Source organism: Myotis brandtii, unplaced genomic scaffold (genome assembly GCF_000412655.1).
Source record: "Myotis brandtii unplaced genomic scaffold, ASM41265v1 scaffold155, whole genome shotgun sequence".
Classification (NCBI taxonomy): Eukaryota; Metazoa; Chordata; class Mammalia; order Chiroptera; family Vespertilionidae; genus Myotis; species Myotis brandtii.
This window is the reverse complement of record NW_005355621.1, coordinates 1,010,704-1,017,336: the sequence shown is the minus strand read 5'-3', so window position 1 is coordinate 1,017,336 and position 6,633 is coordinate 1,010,704. Positions and strand designations below refer to the sequence as shown.

Sequence of the window (6,633 nt, the reverse complement as noted above, 5' to 3'; positions counted from 1 at the left end):
TAGAGTCCTAATTAGAACCCAAGTCTGGTTACAGGACCTGGACTTGGATTCACCACATCATATTGCCTAGTCACATCACCCTGACACTCAGGTTCAATCTACTCAAGGCTCCGGGAGTCTTGAGGGAAGGAGGGGAGGGGCATAGATAAGGTGGCCTGCCAGAGACCGACTGAGTCAGTCACATCTTCCAGAAGCATAAAGGCTCTGGCAAATACATCTCACTCAAATTTTGTCACTCCTATAATCTGTCCTCCTAAGAAGCAACGGGCAGTGGGACTAGTGGTCTATTTTGGGACTAGTATCTAGTACAGAGGCTCTCAAAAGCTAATTAATCTCCTGGCAAACAAATGATTAGACCCCAAAGCAATGTGCCCTCAAAGCAAGGGAAGAAAGTAGGTCATCAGTCACTGATAACAAATTTTAGCTTGGCAGTTTTAGATCTAGGGAGAAGTTAATGCTAGCTCCTTTATACTTTGGTGAAGGATGTATGGCTGTTACCTTCACATTCAATGTGAGTACAAAGGACAGTATCAAAAGGTACTGTCTCTAAAACAGCTTTTCCCCTCCCAGAGCTCATTTGTCTTTTGATACTGTTTGATATCAGTGTTTCACTTAGGAGAAAGCCATTTATGCTGGTTACAGAGGACTTGATTTAGGATGCTGGACGCTCTCGGGCTTTTTCTTCACCTACACAAGAGGGACCATACCCCTCAGGGGGTCAATTGTTCCCAAACACAGGCCAAACTGAGAGGCTCTCTTACTGTAATTCACACAAATCCCAGAAAAACATATTGTGTTCTGGGGTCATATGGGAAACAGTTAACTGAGTAAGTCTCCCAACTCATGGTAAACATAATCAACTATTGTAGATGACAATAAAGGACCCTATAGGTTCACCTTCGGGCCTCTCTATTCTGTAATTTTTTTAAAGCTCCACCTTGCCCACCTTTGCCAATCCCCACTTAACTCTTTACCATTGAAAAGGTTTCTGCTACCATTTGGGTACTTTGCCCCAAGGTAACGTAGTTTAGGTTTATTACTAGTTCTCTGCATGGGTCTGACACCTATACTGGATGTGGTGGGAAATAGTAGTCATTCCACTCTGCCTATTTATAAGTATCCAGCTCAAGTCCTTATACAAGCAGGCACTTAATACTTATTAAAAGATAACTTCCTCCCTCTCTCTGCAGCCCACATCCATATCTATCTTTCCTGCATTCATTCAGTCCTCTTTTTCTGACCACTCATTTTGGCATTTACTTGTGATATCATTTAATGATTTAAAAACACTTAATGTGCATCTGTCTTGCCTTTATCCTAGACTGTAAACTCCTCAATGATAAGATTTCTTGTTATCTTCTAGAGTTAGACATATGGCTGGTGTATAACAAATGCCCAATGTTTTGGTTAGATTCTCCTGACTACAAGAAACAAAGGCTATAGTAACCATAAGTAATGAGGGAAACTGTTGAGAGGAACCAGGCAAAGCCAAACAGCCCACGGGAAGAGCAGGGCGTATAGCAGAATCAGACTACAGGATATTTAGTGTTCTACCACTCTGTAGGGTAGAACCAGGGGTAGAAAGCAGATTTAAACTGGGGTACTTAGATTATTTTCCCCCAGACATACAGACTTGGGCATCAATGATTCTAGTAAGAAAGCTGTTTGAAGCTCATCTGGTTAAGGGCATGGAAAGATAATGAAAGTGGGAATAAGGAAATTCTCAAGAGAGAAGCTAGGGATGAGAGTGAGAAAAGCAGAGGGTAGCTCCCTTGGTCATAGAGTCTACCAGTTCATGGCTGTAGCTCCTCATGAGGTCTGGTTGCACACAGATCCCTTGCCTTCCATAAGATATTTACACAAACATCTTCTCAACTCCACCTTCTTTTTGACTTCAGCTCAAGTGGGTTTCTCTTTCTTACAAAAAAAGATCCCTTTTAGTAAATCAATTTCCTACTCTAAAATGGTTCCTCACTAAGACCACAAGATAGTGATCTATTAAAGCACTATTTAATATTTTATTAAATTTTATTAAAATTGGTTAATGGTTTACCTTTCATAATTGAAGTCCCTCCTTTTCGGAACTATTGGGAAGAGAGAACATCACCTCCAGTGTGCACATGAGAAAATTCCAAGTCACAGGGAGAGATGAGTCAGACAAACCAATGGCTAAAAAAAGAGGAAAACAAATTTAGCAACTGACAGAAACAATAAGAGAGAATCTTCAATAATTACTGACTCTCTCCCCTGCCTGCCTGATCACCCCTAACCGTCTCTGCCTGCCTGATTGCCCCAAACTCATCTGCCTGCCTGCCTGATCGCCCCTAACTGCCTCTGCCTCGGCCCCCGCCACCATGGCTTTGTCCAGAAGGACGTCTGGTCTCTCCGGTCTAATTAGCATATTATCCTTTTATTAGTATAGACAGGAAACAGTAAGACTGAATTCTGTGAAACTGGAAGGTTTCTAGGTACTAAGCAGTCTTCTCTAAGGACTTCTTAAAAGGAGCCTGGAGCACTTAAGCAGAATGAAGACTCTGGCCTCCACAGCCACTGGAGAAAAGGGAAATTAGGAAGTCCACCAAAAGCAGGCTTCTGAGCACTGGTGGGTGGGAGAACTTTGTCCACTGTGGCAGAGATTATTGGTGACTTCTAATAGCAGAACCGTTTTCTATAGCTTCAGAGATGTTTAATCTGTGATTTATCAGCAGTTGGCAATGACATTCAACTTCAGTTTTAAGTTACTGTACTATAAACCAAGTAATTCCTCTTTGTTAAAAAAAAAATCATTTCAATGTACTATCGTTACTCTACAAGAAAAAAAAGGCAAGTCTTTCATAATGCACATTTTCCATCTTCTTTCTTTTTTTTGGATTTAGAATTTAATATCAGATGTGCTACTTCAGAGTCTTCATATTGGCCCTACTTCATCCCAACTTTTTTCCATGTTAACATTTCTTTTTTGTCAAAGTTATTGAGATGCAATTTAATACAATAAAATTAGTCTTTTTAGTGTATAGTTCTGAGTTTTGAAAGATGCGTATATTGTGTATTCCACATCACACTTGAGATATAGAACAGTTCCATCACCCTCCAAAATTCCCTCAAGCCCCCTTATAGTTAACCCCTCCCAGCTCCCAACTACTTTTGAGTTTACATCTTTCCCTTAGAATGATACATTTATATTGTTTGGTCCCTTTATTTGAGTAGATTTCATTGTATATATGCACCACCATTTGCTTATCCATTCACCAATTAAAGGGCACTTAGATTGCCCCCAGTTTTTGGCTATTATAAAATGTGTGTCCAAGTTTTGGTGTGAACATGTTTTCATTTCTCTTGGGTAAATATCTAGGAGTCATATAGTAAGTGTATGTTTAATTTTATAAGAAACTGCCAAATTGTTTTCCCAAGTGTTTCTACCATTCTGCATCTCCATCAACAATGTTTGGACATTCTTGTTGTTCCACATCTTCAATAGCATTTGCAATTATTTTTATTTTAACCAAGTAGTGATACGTCATTGTGGTTTTAATTAGCATTTCTCTAATGACTAATGATCTTAAGCATCATTTCTTATGCCATTCATTATCTTCTATGGACATTGTTCAATTATGTTTTAAAAAATTGGTTTGTCTTGTAGTTCTTCATATATTCTGAACACAGAATATGTATTTATCAGATGTGTATTTTGCAAATATTTTCTTCCAGCCTGTTGCTTATCCTTTCATTTTCTTAAGTGTCACCCAAAGAGCATAAGTTTTTAACACATTTTTTTCTTTTATGGATTGTGCTTTAGGTATTATATCCAAGACATTTTTTGTTTCACCCAAGATTACAAAGATTGTCTCCTATGTTTTCTTCTAAAAGCTTTATAATTTTACATTTAGTTTATGAACCATTTTGAGTTATTTTGCATGTGATGCAAGGAATGGGTTGACAGGTTGAAGTTTTTTTTTTTCCTTGCAAAATGATGTCCAATTACTCCAGCATCATGTTTCTTTTCACTATTTTTTGATAAGGTTGCATGTAGCAAACACGCTATATAGAATCTACAAAAAGGATGGAACCTCATCAGCTTTTGGGTGACAATCCTATGGCTGGATTTAGGAGAGCAATTCCGTTTCTCTGACTGGCAAGAAATGCCTACGTAGTATGCTTTTCACTTCATAGACATGCACAGTATAGGACAGTCCAAATTGCCAATGCTCTCTAGACAAAGGTCACCAAGAACACACCTGTGGCTGAACAAATTTAGCTCGTTACTTGTTGCAGCCAGGAAGAACACACAGTATGGGGAACTGGGAGGCATCTTAGTAAGAGGGTGCTACACAGGGCTTATATTAAGATTTGAGTTTGTGTTAGGTGATTTGGGGGACTTTGCTCTAAAATTAGGTGCTGTCAAGAAGCAGGGGTAATTCTGTGACTATAGCTTAATAAACCTTATGTAGAAAGAGGGAAGGTTAGAATGAGGTTAAAGCTGTAATTGGTAAAGAAGTAACAGCTACTCATATTAGTTTGATATTTTCAGTTTGTGTATTCCATCTGGAGGCTTGCGTAAGGTCCACGTTTTTGTCTGTGTTCAGACATGATGATGGAGTAGTGTTATTTCTGTCCTGATCCATCATGGTCATGGAGCAATCTTTCCCGATGTTGATGTTCTTAGAAACTCTTTGTTCAATAGGAGGCACAAGGCCTAGCTGTGCCCGGCTAGTTCCCAGCAACACCAAGACCCAACTGATAGCGCCAGACCAGCTACTTGGTATCAGGGATGTCTTTTCTCTTTTTCAGAAGATAGTGGCTAAGAACTGAGGCCCTAGGTTATGAAGGTTCTGAGAAGGAAAGCACAACCTGTTAGGCTACACAACAGGTTGACCTACTCACACACACACACACACACACACACACACACACAGAGGCCCTGGAGTAAAAAAAAAATAAATTTGTTTGATTCCTAGGTCTGCTCTTCACTAGCTATGGGCCCTTGGGTAAATTACCTAACTTCTCTATGCCTCAGCTTCCTCATATGAGCATGGAGGATAATGGTACTTGCCTCATTGGATTGTTGGGAGAAATGAGATGATACATATTAAAAACTTATATCAAATAAATCTTAGTTATTATTATGTCACAGAAAATATATTGGGGCAGAGAAAAACCACAAAAACAAAAACCAAGTATAGTCCAGGTAATTGTGCCAGGTAAGGCAAAGAATAGTAAAAAAGTGAGGATAGAAAAGCAAAATAATTTACTTTGGGTTGTAATCTATATAAACCTGTTAATTGTCCAGTTTACTTTTGAGAGAGACATTGATTTGCTGTTCCACTTATTTATGCAGTCATTGGTGGAGTCCTGTATGTGCCCTGCCACCGGATGATGCTCTAATCAACTGAGCTCCTGGGCCAGGGCCCCAAATCATATTTTAAAGCGACCAGATTATTTAATGTCCTCTTTAAATTCTAGAAAACTAAAGTATCTTGACAGACTCAGCACAATGGTCTAGGTGGATTTGATAGGCTGCTTTGATAAATCAATGCTCAGGCTGAAACCATAAAACAATGTTGAGTCCACTCCACTGACGACGTGGATCAAAGTCAGCTTCTTCCAGGTACTTTCCTTGGCTTCCTTTCCTGGGCCTTGTCAGCAGCTGCTCAGTTGCACCTGCTGACTTGGCCTTAGGGAAAACATTCGGTTGGGTCACTGATTGGTTGCTTCACGTGTATGTTTTGTCTTGCTAATTAGATTGTGAAGGAAGATCTCACACTGGTCTAGGAATTCCCTTTATAAAGCCCTTTCAAACCCACCCTCTTGCTTCTCTTTAAAAAACCCTATAATTGACTTGTTGTCATCTTCATTTATATCATTTTATAAGTGCGGAAAGAAGCAAAGTTAATAGATCCCTCTATCTAGTTCAGCAGCCTCTGCACAGCGTTAAGGCCTCGCAAGGACCTGGGAGTGAATGTTAACCCCACGTGGGCGGGAGCAGGCCCGGCAGTGCCCTTACCCAGCACAGCTCCTCTCCGCACCTTCCAGGGCGGCGGGCGGGAGACCTGGGAGGCACCGCGCTAGGCTGTGGGGAGCGAGGGAGCGGCCTGAGGCCAGGTGTCCTAAAGTCCAGTTCACGTCTGTTTTCCCATTTGGGGTGCATGGCGGGCCCCGGGCACTGCACTCATTACTGCGCTGGGCGCCGGCGAGGACCGAGAGGGGCGTTCCTCTCAAGAAGCTCAATTGAAGGGCAGGGAAGATGTCCAGCAAGAAGTGATGAGCGCGCTCTCCCGTCACCCCTGTCACCTCCACAGAAAAGGCGTGCGAGTCCCAAAGTCAAGGGCTGCGAGAAGGCCCAGCCTGTCACTGCCCCGAGGGGAAGCAGGGAGGGAAGAAGGCTGAGACCCCAAAGAGCAGAGGAAACTGGCGAGCGTCCACCTTCCCGGGGCGAAGGTTCTGAATTCCGGGCGACCGTTATGGTAACGGAACGACGGCTCCAGGTACCGCCGGGGCTGGAGCTCGGGACCCTTCGAGCTGCTGCCGCCGAATTCCCAGGGCTCGGCGCCCCTCGCCCCATCTGATTGGCCGGAGGAGGAAAAGGGCGGGGAGACCCTGGGGGAGGCGCGCGCGCACACTGGCCAGGGTTTCCCG

At 42.2% G+C, this 6,633-nt stretch overlaps 1 protein-coding gene across 1 annotated transcript in view; it reads right to left on the bottom strand.

Annotated features, from left to right (window-relative positions):
- Nucleotides 1-2,080: 2,080 nt before the first annotated feature.
- The window catches only part of MTERF2 (mitochondrial transcription termination factor 2), a 24,671-nt gene continuing 20,118 nt past the window's right edge, over nt 2,081-6,633 (bottom strand). The window contains exon 3 of the mRNA XM_014535986.1: nt 2,081-2,169. The gene's annotated coding sequence lies outside the window, so the exon portion shown is untranslated. The remainder of the gene's footprint in view (nt 2,170-6,633) is intronic.